Here is a 12081-nt window from a genome sequence, read left to right as displayed (position 1 = left end):
AAGTGAGACAAAGAGTTACTCTTTTCCTGAAGCAAATTTTCTAGATTTTCAAAACAGAACCAATTTAATTTGTTTCCTGTTATCAACCATAGTTCCTTGCTTTGGGTAAAGCAAGCTGCTATTTAAAACGGACTTTCACAGATGTTTACTCTTCTATCTTTATGACACCCCAAAGAGGTTGAGTGTCTTGCTTAACACACAAACTAAGTGGCAGAGTTTAGATCACAGCCTGGTTTCCTGAGGTAGACACTAGAGCCTTCTAGCTTCACCCCACCCTCCTTCCTTACCCGTAAGAGGAGAGTGGAAAGAGGTTTGAGAACCTCATATTTTAAATCTGGAAATTTCTAGTCACTCACAAAAAACAGCTAGTGCGGGCTTTATCAAGCACCAATGTCAACCTAAGAATGTCACAGGGTACAATCCACTTAGTTATCTTTAAATCACAATAAATCAATGAGAAGTATATTATTATAATTCCATTTTGCAGATGAAGAAGCTGAGGTGAGGAAAAGTTAATACCTTGCTCAGGCTCAACCTCCTAGCAAGTGGCAGAGCTCATAACGAAACTAGGACATCGGGGATCCCTGGGTGGCGCAGCGGTTTGGCGCCTGCCTTTGGCCCAGGGCGCGATCCTGGAGACCCAGGATCGAATCCCACGTCGGGCTCCCGGTGCATGGAGCCTGCTTCTCCCTCCGCCTGTGTCTCTGCCTCTCTCTTTCTCTCTGTATGACTATCATAAATAAATAAAATTAAAAAAAAAAAAGAAACTAGGACATCTGGGATCCCTGGGTGGCGCAGTGGTTTAGCGCCTGCCTTTGGCCCAGGGCGCGATCCTGGAGACCCGGGATCGAATCCCACGTCGGGCTCCCGGTGCATGGAGCCTGCTTCTCCCTCTGCCTATGTCTCTGCCTCTCTCTCATTGTGTGCCTATCATAAAAAAAAAAAAAAAAAAAAAAAAAAAGGAAAGAAAACTTAAAAAAAAAAAAAAAAAAAGAAACTAGGACATCTGATTCTAGAACCTCTTATCCACCAAGCTGTCTGGTCTCTGCTGAAAAAATTAAGACCAAATTGTTCAACAGAGATCCCAATAGCATCAGTCCAGAATCATCTATGAATGAAAAAGGGAGAGTACATAACACACTATGGTAAGAAAGATAGTATCACCATGCTGTCATGTTAAATAATCATTTTTTTAAAAGATTTTATTTATTTATTCATGAGAGACACAGTGAGAGAGAGAGAGAGGCAGAGACACAGGCAGAGGGAGAAGCAGGCTCCATGCAGGAAACCTGACATGGGACTCAATCCTGGGTCTCCAGGATCCTGCCCTGGGCTGAAGGCAGCGCTAAACCGCTGAGCCACCGGGGTTGTCCTTAAATAATCATTTGAAGGTAAACAGAACTATCATTTGGGTGTCAGTATGGAATATTAATGATTAATAAATTAAGATGCATCAATTTATAGGATCTGAATATCTTCTGTGTGTTGGAGTCTATGTCAGATAATACAGGGCTACAAAGACAACATAACCTGCCTTGCCTTTGAGAAGCCTACAAGGAAACTGAAGAAACAGCAAGGCACTATCACACACACATACAAACAAAAATTTTTTTTTAAAGTGCAACTCAGAGGTATAAGAGTTTGATGCAATCAGTGAAGAGATGTCACAGGGCAGGAAGTGATTAAATGCTAACTGAATTCTACAGTCAATAAATACTCTAGGAGTTCAAGGCAAGGAACAATTCTCCAGGCTTGGGATGTAAAGGAAAACTGTCCTGGAGATAGGGTTTGAGTTAGGTCTTAAAGGATGCCAAAAAATGTGGGAAATTCTAGGGGAGGAGAGGAACATTCCAGACAGAGAGAACAGTGTGAGCATAGGTGTGGAAGCAAGAAAATGCTGGAAGTGCACATTTGAGGTTGGGGACAGCAAACACAAAGCCTGACAGCACTCAGCATAACTTCATTACCAACCCCTCACCTCTCAGGGCTGCTGCTGTGGAGAAGTCTTGGTAGAGTGCCCGGGTACTAACCAATTCACCTGCTTGCTGCCTGCCAGGGAGCCCTTGGTAACACATCCATCCACAGGATGGGCAACTCCTTCCAACAAATCATCCTCCCACACCCCAGTGACTGCCGTTGTCTCTCATGAAGATTTCTGAAGAAGTACAAATCAAGCCAAATGTACAATCCAAGGGCTGTTGGTTCGAAGTCTTTTGGGAACTCTAAAGCCAGCAAATATCAGCACACCTCCCATCCCTGTCATTGTCTTTGGAGACTTCCCAGAAGTCAAGTTCCTCCAATCATCCATCCTTGCTGTCTTTGTGTTTCCATAACACTCTAGGCTTTCTCTCAATGACCAGCGCCCACTGGCCCACCAAAACTTCTCAGGGGTCCCACTGTAAAGCCATTGCATGGAAACAACCCCTCACTGCCCGACATGCTTGCATGCTTCCCTCTGCACCTATGCCTGCAGCTCTCTCATATACATCCTTCTCACAACCCCCTGCCAATAAGTTCATTCAAAAAAAAAATTTGTTTATACCTCCGGCAACATGTAACAGTGACCAAAATCCTGCTGTTGAGTAGCTTCTATTCTTGGGGTAGTATTGCTAGGGGAAAAAAAGTAAATGTATGTCAAGTCAGATGATGATAAGTGCCCTGTAGGAAAATGAAGCTGAGGTGTAGAATCGAGCCTTCCTGTAGGAGTGGGCACAGGAGGAGAGCTAGAGGGCCTTGCTGAACAAGTGACAGTTAAGAGAGAGAGGGGATAAGCAGGCCCCCGAGGAAGAACTTCTTGGGCATAACCAAGAGCAAGTGCAAAGGCTCTGAGGTGGTGATAAATTTTATCATGTTTGGAGACAGCAAAGAAGCTTGTGTGGCTGGAGCAGGATGGGCAAGTAGAAAAGTGGTAGGAGATGAAGTAAGAGAGGAAAAGATGGACAGGCCCGCTAGTCAAGTCCAAGGTGGAAACACTGGAGCTGCTCAGAGGGTTGTAGGAAGCCAAGACCAACCTGATCAGAGGTGCACTGAAAAAAATCCAACCCATTGGGGCACCTAGGTGGCTCAGTCAGTTAAGCATGCCTTCAGCTCCTGATCCCAGGATTCTAGAATCAAGCCCTGAGTTGGGCTCTCTGCTCAGAGGGGTGTCTGCTTCTCCCTCTGCCGCTCCCTCTGCCTGTGCTCTCTCTTTCATTCTCTCTCAAATCTTAAAAATCTTTAAAAAAATTTTCAAGCCAACTGAATCATTCTTCCATTCTTTTGCAGGAATTCTGCATCTTTAGGGGTCACTCAATTGTAGAATCCTCTTTCCCAGACCATTACCTTCGTAACTTTTCTTCCTCCCCATCATTCCTGAGGACTTCAGCCTTTCTTTCCCACCCAGTCTTCTTCTCCCTAAGACTTGCCATCAACTGGGGGAATTTAGCATACACTTGGGTGCTCCCTGGCTTCTCAGTTCATTGACTTTCTTGATCCCAATTACCTTCACATTGTTTTCCCAATTAGTCACTCAGTCCCACTGCTAGGTCAAGATCTTATCATCACCTGGGTTTGATCTGCTTCTGAAGGCAGAAAACAGCACATTCCACTCTGAAATGCTAATCTTCTATCTTTGCAGTTTTCTTATTTACTCCTAGGTTAACTGGTCCTCAACTTCATGGAAAACACCAGTTTGTTTGCTGTTCATTCAATTATTCCTACTCAGTATTTCTCTAGTCATTATAGCTACTTCAAACATTCTTCACACTCTGCAAACCATCTACCTGATTTGCCCCCTCACTGACTTTGCAAATGAAATCCATCAAATTCCTGCCATCCTATTCACCACATCCATCTTTGCCCTTCCTTCAAATCCCACACAAGGAGTCTGAAGGCTTCACCTTCTCAGCCTCTCTTCCTGTAGGCATCTTGCCCCACATCTCCTCCCTATTCCCACCCCCCACTCCTGACTCTGGCTTCTCCCCTTCAGCATTTGATCTTGCTCACATCTCTCCTATCTTAAAAACATACACACATAATGACCCCAAACACTCCCCCAAACACATACCCTCCTTTGCCTCTTGCCTTATGCTTCTCTCCCCTTTGCAGCTAAGCTTATTGGAAAAATGTTAAATCCCCCTTTGTGTCCACTTGTCAGTTCTCATTGAGTTTGACTCTTAACATTATTCACTGAAACGTCTCTGTCTGCTTTCACCAGGTTTCCTTTCCAAGCCTCATCTCTGCTCAATCTTACTGAAGGGGCCCACAGGCAGGCCAAGCTCATGCCTGGGCTACTCTTCCCTTCATTACACTTTTGTTATTGGCTTCTGAAACTCTTTTGGCCTCAGAAAAGCCATTTTGAACTCTCTCTCCCCTTACCCCAAATTATTGGATAAGATGCCCTATGTGCTAGCCTGGCATCTTGTGTTTGTTCTTTATTGACATTTATCACATTGTATGGAAATTTCTCATTTATTTGTGAGCTTCCCCTGCAAGACTATAAGCTAGTTGAAGTCAAGGTCTGTATCTATATCACAATTTCTCATATGTTGAATATATGCTCTTTTGAATTAAATTTGCAGAGAAAGTTGAATTATGAGTAACATCATATAGAATTTGGGTTTTCATCTCTGCACATTAAAGAATTATTGAGAGTTGTCCATCAAAGGTGTGACTTGATCAAAGGGGTAATTTATTGAGTCTCCTTCATTTCCCTGTTCTCTTTGTGTTTATAAACCTTCTCATTTTATTGGGCCCTATGAAATCACTACTGTGTGCAAACCTTAGCTGATTCTCCAAATCTTTCCCATTTTTCAAGATAGGGAGTAGAGGGTGAGAAGCTGTGTGGAGAAGGAGCAATGTGGGGCATTTGCACTTTGGACATGTATGGGACAGTCAGGTGGAAATATCTAGTGGGCAGCTGAATAACCAGGGCTATGCTCAGGGGAGGTCTGAGTTGGTGACATATATTTTAGACCTAACAAAATATACGTAGCAGTTGAAACATGAGAGAGTCTGTGCTCACCAAGAGAGAGCATGCAGAGAAGAGTAGAGAGGGTTGGCATGTGGAGCCCCTGTGTCCAAAGGATACAGACATTTGAAGGATGGCAAGAGAAAGGAAACCACCATGAAAGAATGGTCAGAGAAGAAAGAAAGAACCTCAGGAAGGACATAAGCTAACCAAGGTCTGCACCCTGACCTTTAGCACCTTTTTGCAAGTCTTCTAGCCTGTTCTCTTTCCCTGTCCTTTAGTCTCTGGGCTGAAGAATTCTGACTTGGCAGGCCTGACGTTCCTGCACAGGCATACAATCTAATTTTAATTGGTTCTCACCAATGGACAGAAGTAGTTTATCTTTGGCCAATTCCTTTTTTATTTTTATTTTTTAAGATTTTATTTATTTATTCATGAGAGACACACACAGAGAGAGAAGCAGAGACACAGGCAGAGGGAGAAGCAGGCTCTAAGCAGGGAGCCCAAAGTAGGATTCGATCCCGGGACTCCAGGATCACACCCTGGGCCGATGGCAGGCACTAAACTGCTGAGCCATCCAGGGATCACTCTTTGGCCAATTCCTACCATGCTTACCCCAATACTATCTTCAACCTTCACTCTCCTAAGGACTCGAGTCATTCTCTACTCGCACTTTTTTTTTTTTTTAGTAACAGCTTTATTGAGATATAACTATTCAATACACCCACTGAAATATACAATTCAATTTTTAAAAAGTATATTCACAGAGTTGTGTGACTATCACCAGAATCCATAGAACATTTTCTCACTCCAGAAGGAAATCCCATACACTTTGGCCATCACCACACAAATTCTACCCTTCACCCTCCAGCCCTAAGCAACCATCAGTCTATTTTCTGTTTCTTTTTTTTTTTTTTTAAGATTTTATTTATTTATTCATGAGAGACACAGAGACACAGGCAGTTGGAGAAGCAGGGTCCATGCAAGGATCCCAATGCGGGACTCCAGGGTTATGCCCGGAGCCAAAGGCTGACACTCAACCACTGAGCCACCCAGGCACCCCTATTTTCTGTTTCTATAGACTTGCCTGGTCTGGACATTTTATATAAATGGAATCATGTGACCTTTTGTAAGTGGATGCTTTCACTCAGCATATTGTTTTGAAGGTTCATCCATGTTGTAGCATAAATCGAACATGATTCCTTTTTATGAAGACATATACCTTAATAATATTCCATTGTGTGAATATCCTACATTTTCTTTATTCATTCATCAATTGACAGACATTTGGGTGTGTCTACCTTTTGGCTATTGTGAATAATGCTACTATAAACATTTGTGTACAAATTTTTGTGTGGACATGTTTCATTTCTCTTGGGTATATACTTAAGAGTGGAATTGCTAGGTGATATGGTAACTCTGTGTTTAATCATTTGAGGAACTGTGAGACTATTTTACAAAGTGACTTCCCCGTCTTGAATTTCCACCAGCAGTGTAGTGTTATGAAAGTCTCAATTTCTCTACATCTTTGCCAACCTTTTTTTTTTTTTTTAAGCCATCCTAGTACATGTGGAGTGGTATCTCACTATGGGCCTGATATCCCTCATCACTAGTGATATTGAACAAATTGTCATGTGTTTATTGGCCATTTGTATATCATCCTTGGAGAAATGTTTATTCAGATCTTTTGCTCATTTTTAATCAGATTATCTTTTCATTATTGAGTTGTGTATTAGTCTGCTTTGGTTATCATAACATAGTCACAGACTGTGTGGCTTAAACAACATAAATGTATTTTCCCACAGTTCTGGAGCCTGAAAAAATACAAGATCAAGGTTCTGGCAGGTTTGGGTTCTGGTAAAACCTCCTTTCCAGCCTTGCAAATGAATACTTTCTACACACAGGGCCTTTTCTCTGAGAAAAAGGTGGGAGAAGGGCAGTTCTCTGGTATCTCTTCTTATAGGGATGCTAATCCTATTAGTTCAGGGCCCCACCCTTATGACTTCATTTATAATCTTAATTACATCCTTAAGTGTTCCATCTCCAAATATAGCCACACCAGGCATTAGGCTTTCAACATAGGAATTTTGCAGGGTCACAGACATTAAGAGTTCTTTGTATATTCTAGATTTAAGCCCCTTATCAGATAAGATTTTTTTGTTTTGTTTTGTTTTTCAAGTAGCCTCCATGCCTAGTGCAGAGCCCAATGCAGGGCTTGAATTTATGACCCTGAGGTCAGACCTGAGCCAACATCAAGGCACTCCTATCAAATACCATTTTTAGTATTGGGTTGTTTTTTTACTTGCTTGATGTTCTTAGCACAAGAATTTTAATTTTATAAGGTCCAATTTATTTTATTTTTTTGGTTGCTTGTACTTTTGGTGTCATATTTAAGAAATCACTGCCTAATCTAAGGTCATAAAGTTTACTCTTTTGTTTTTTCATGTGTTGTTCTACTCTCATATTTTGCTAGTTAGGAGCATCTACTTCAAAGTAATGAAAGACTGGGTTTTGAGCTGTGCCTCTTTATCAGTTGCTTAACTGAGAAAGGCAAAGGGTACTGAACTCACTAGCCTTGTTTCCTCTTCTCTGAAGTGGAATGAGTGAATACAAGCAATGTAATTCATAGGCGAATTTTCAGATTCCACTGTGTTAGTATTTGTTAAAGCTCCAAACACAGTGTCTGGCACATGTAAGTGCTCTATGTCAGCTGTTAATGACCAACTGCAGCTTCTCAATATTTGCTCACCTGCATCTTAAACCGTCTCTGTTTTCTCTATACTTTCATATCAGAGCAAGGGTGTAATTGAATTCCAAGTTATTTATTGCTAATACTATATAATCACAATTGCATTGTTTAATGTGCATTCTATTATCTAAAACTATGATTAATACTTTCCAAGATCTAACTTTTGGGTGCATTCCTATATTTGTGTTATGCAGGATGTCACATTATATTGATCATTTTAGCATTACCATACAAGCTGTGTTTTTCATGAAATGTAATTATGGCAATTTTACATTGCATTATATAAATCAGAATGTAATACAGCTATTAATTTGGATAATAACAACAGCCTATTTATACAGAATGGAAAAGAAAAAACCCACCAAAACATTTTGTTTCCATATAATTATACAGTACATTTATTTATGGAATAAATGACCAGCTAACAGTATAATCTACATGGAAGCCATGATAATTCTTCATGAACTTGGTTGGGAGTTATTTGGAATAATGACTCCATTTTCTTCTGACAGATCAATAATGTGAACCATAACAAAGTGTGTTTTAAGAGTCTGGCTAGTAGTAAACAAAGGAAGTATGTGGGTGGCTCAGTTAGTTAAGTGTCCAACTCTTGGTTTCAGCTCAGGTCATGATCTTAGGGCCCTGGGATAGACCCCACATTGGGCCCCATGCTCAGTGTGGAGTCTGCTTGTACTTCTCCCTTTGCTCCTGTGGAGGCCAAGAAAAATTAAGGCCATTCCACCTCAAGTTTAGCATTAGTACAAGTACAGCCGTCTTAGGCCCCTGTGAGTAAGAGCTGAACTTACCTGCAGAATGTCCTCAATGTCCTCGGCAGAGAATCCCATATCAGAAAGACAACAGAGTCCACGCCCGTGGTAGAAAGTCCCATATTAGAATGAGAACAGAGCTCAATGCCCTTAAGCCCCATATCAGAATGTAAACAGTACTTGAGAAATTCCTCCACCCCTTCAGAAAATCCCCTAGACCAGCCTATAAAAAACCCAGCTGTAACCCACTTCGGGGTCCAAGTCTTTGCTCCGTTGTGTCGGGTATACTTGGACCCAAGCTCGAGCTTGCTAATGAACCCTCATGCGCTTGCATCCGTGTCGGCTCCTTGTGGTTTCTCGGATTCGCAATCTTGGGTAAAACACTCCCTCCTTACTTGTTTGCTCTCTTTCTGGAATTAAAAAATAAATAAGAAAGGGCAGTCCCGGTGGCTCAGCGGTTTAGCACGGCCTTCAGCCCAGGGTGTGATCCTGGAGACCTGGGATCGAGTCCCACGGCAGGCTCCCTGCATGGAGCCTGCTTCTCCCTCGCCTGTCTCTGCCTCTCTCTCTCTCTCTCACTCTCTGTATGTGTGCCTCTCATGAATAAATAAATAAAATCGTTAAAAAAAATCTTAAAAAAACCGTCTGGCTAGTAAAGTTCATTTCCAGTGTGGTCTGGATTACTGACTGGTTCTCAAACTTCAGTTGCATTAGAATCACCTGGAATGGGGGTGCCTGGGTGGTTCAGTTGGTTAAGTGCCGGACTTTTGAACTCAGCTCAGGTTGTGATCTCAGGGTCCTGGGATAGAGCCCATGTGAGGCTCTGTGCTCAGTGGGGTATCTGTTTGAGGATTCTTTCCCTTTCTCTCCCTCTCAAATGAATAAATAAATCTTTAAAAAAAATGAAGGGGTGCCTGGGTGGGTTAGTCAGTTAAGTGTTTGCCTTTGGCTCAACTTATGATCCTGGAGTCCCTGGGTATTGAGCCCCTCACCAGGATTCCTGCTCAGCAGGGAATCTACTTCTCTCTCTGCTCCTCCCCTGTTCATGCTCCCTCTCTCAATCACCCCTCTCAAAAACAAAACAAAACAAAACAAAACAAAACAAAAAAACAAAAAACTTTAAAAAAATTAAAGAATCACCTGGAAGTTTTGTTAAATACAGATGCTGGGCCATCTCCTCAGTTTTTGCTTCAATAATCCTGGGTAAGGGCCTAAGAGTGCAATTCTAATAAGTTCCCAGATGTTGCTGATGCTGCTAGTTAGAGCGAGACTTTGAGAACTACTACTCTCGTACATAGTTAACACATTGGGAATATCTGGTCTACATGTCTAAATTGGCCAGTATCCATGGAATTCCATGGGTCTTGACACCATCAAATCTATTAGAGCTCCCTAGAGGATCCATGGAACTGCAGATATCTCTTTGGACTTCTAGATAAAGTTGGGAACACTTAAAAAATGTGAATTTTTGAATTTCTAGTCCCTGGAGACTATGCTGACTCCTGAGTACAGACCATAGAATTAGTCTTCAGCCTCACTAATAATGTGCTTGGTCCAGCTGATTTTGTTTTTACTTGTTCTGCACTGCAGAGGAGATGCTGTAACTGGCTTTTAGCCTCCTACCCCTGCCCAATTATTCCTTTGTAATATTATAGGTTTGTTATATACATTACTAAATTTACAGCCATTTCCGTGGATTTCATAATGATTATAATTTGCTTCCTGATCCCTCTCATATTAAATTTTTTGGTTAACAAGTTTTTCTTCCTTTCCTCTCCTTCACTAGTCATTTTGTTTTTTTCTGACAACAGAGGTAGGTATGTAACTAATACTTGGGCAATTCCCTTGGTTATATTTGGAGTTGGAGTACAACCACCCCAAGAAAAAATTAGTGGGGCAAGACTGTCTTTCATATGGACTCCCAATGTGGAAAGGTATAATTCTGGGGCTCTCTTTAATCATTATCTCTGTACCATGGAGATTGCCAATACATAGAAAAGCAGACCCAAGAGAACTTGATGATATTGTTTGAACCCGGATTAAGTCATGCCTCGGAACAGAAATACCCTTGTCATTATGGATTATTTAAGCCAATATATTTCTATTTTAAATAAGCTAGTTTAAGCTGGGTTTCTGTCATTGCTAAAAACTCCTGACTATATAGATCCTGAAATTAATTGCATAGAGAGGAAAAACACTCCTGTGTTTCTCCTCTAGTCTTAATACTATACTTTACCCACAGAATACTTTACCTTTGACCCTTCTAGTCACCAAATGTGTGGGAATATTTCCCCATACCATGCAATTCTCTGATTCTCCCAACACTACCTGGGTGTTCTACAATTTAACTTAATTTTGACACTAACTACCTGGAGTTAGTATCAGATCTCACACATTATCAGTTGTGTCCCACAAGACTGCTCCTTACCTCCCTTCAGATGCCAAACAGAAGTACAGATTGTCATCTGGGCTTCTGACCTATCAATTGGTTATGAATATGGCCCCCCATCAGGTTCATTTATTTTCTAGAATGGCTCATAGAACCCAGGGGGACACATAACTTACTATTAATGATTTATTACAGATGTGAAAAAAAGAAAGAAAAAGAAAGAACAGGTCTCCAATGGCATCACTTGCTCCCCAGACAGCAAACCAAGACTTAATTGAATGAATGTGACCTTTAACCAGTCAATGTGGAATTTCCTGATTAGCACTAGTGAGGTCATCTACTCTTCCCCCAAAGGAAGGTGACTTTGCCTGAAATGATCCTTTCTTTTCTTTTACTAATTACTTTCTTGTCCTGCCCTGTTTCTGCCTCCATGTTGTACAGCTCTTAGGAACAATTTTCTACTTGCTACATGAGAGGATGCTGGATTCATGAATCATTAAATAAAGCCAATTAGATCATCAAATCTACTCAGTTGAGTTTTTGTTTTTTAACATAAAGGATATCTCAAAGGATAAAAATAAGTACTTGAAGGGAAGAGATGCATAGGGCACAGTATGGAAGAAGAGCATGAAAGATTCTTTGCTTGACCAAACTTAAGCTCCCCTGAACCTTCTCTCCCACAAGGGTCATCCGTTAGGCTGTACTTCCGTGTAGAATCCAGTTTCAGCAAGAATCCTTTTAAGTCAATTTAGTGAAAATTCCCCACCCTTGATATCTAATCAAACTCTGAACCCCCTGATCACTCACTGGCCTGCCTTCAGGAAGAATTCTATTAGGTCAGTTCACCCAGAATCTCCCAGAATTAGTGTCTACCCTTAGTAATTGCCATCCACCAATGCCCCTCCCCTCAACTAATTTCTTGGTTATAATTCTTCACTTGTTCTGGTTGTATTTGGAATAGAGCCTAGTGATCAAACATCACATGTGTATATGTGTGTGTATGTGTATGTGTAGGGGGATTCAGAATAGTGGGGGTTCAGAGAGGAATCCCCCGTCCTCTATTGCAAACTTTTTTTTTTTTTTTTTTTTTAATAAAATCTCTACCACTTCAACTTCTATTCTTTGCTCAGGACATAGAACTCTCATGGCCTCTCCAGGCACACTACTCCCCCAGTACTTACTTCTCTGTTAGCAACAACCCAGAAGCTCTTTGAATCCCAACCTTTTG

Source organism: Vulpes lagopus, chromosome 13 (assembly GCF_018345385.1).
Source record: "Vulpes lagopus strain Blue_001 chromosome 13, ASM1834538v1, whole genome shotgun sequence".
Classification (NCBI taxonomy): Eukaryota; Metazoa; Chordata; class Mammalia; order Carnivora; family Canidae; genus Vulpes; species Vulpes lagopus.
This window is presented reverse-complemented; position numbering follows the sequence as displayed.